The 286-nt window shown below is 21.0% G+C and overlaps 1 protein-coding gene across 8 annotated transcripts in view; it reads right to left on the bottom strand.

Moving 5' to 3' along the window:
* The window catches only part of LOC102677513 (glutamate receptor ionotropic, kainate 2-like), a 124,989-nt gene that overhangs the window by 57,616 nt on the left and 67,087 nt on the right, over positions 1–286 (bottom strand). The gene's annotated exons all lie outside the window — the stretch shown is intronic.

Below are 286 nucleotides of genomic sequence, written 5' to 3'. Positions count from 1 at the left end.
CGAATAATTGATAACTCGTTGATTTAATTTAAAATACGACATCAGTCTTATAAAAAATATAACCTCTGTAATTTTTATAAAAATATGGACGAATTTATATAATTTGTTATTATTGAATGTTATTATTGCTATATTTCGATGATGATATTGTGTGCTTGTTTATCTCTTCTCTAATAAAACACTATTTCTATTTTATTATACCTCGAATGAAATGAATGATTCTATTAAAATCGAACTTGTTTTTTATATATATGTATATATAAAGAAAAGTCTTTCTTAAACATAA

The sequence above is a fragment of the Apis dorsata genome, unplaced genomic scaffold, assembly GCF_000469605.1.
Source record: "Apis dorsata unplaced genomic scaffold, Apis dorsata 1.3 scaffold_99, whole genome shotgun sequence".
NCBI lineage: Eukaryota > Metazoa > Arthropoda > Insecta > Hymenoptera > Apidae > Apis > Apis dorsata.
This window is presented reverse-complemented; position numbering and strand designations above follow the sequence as displayed.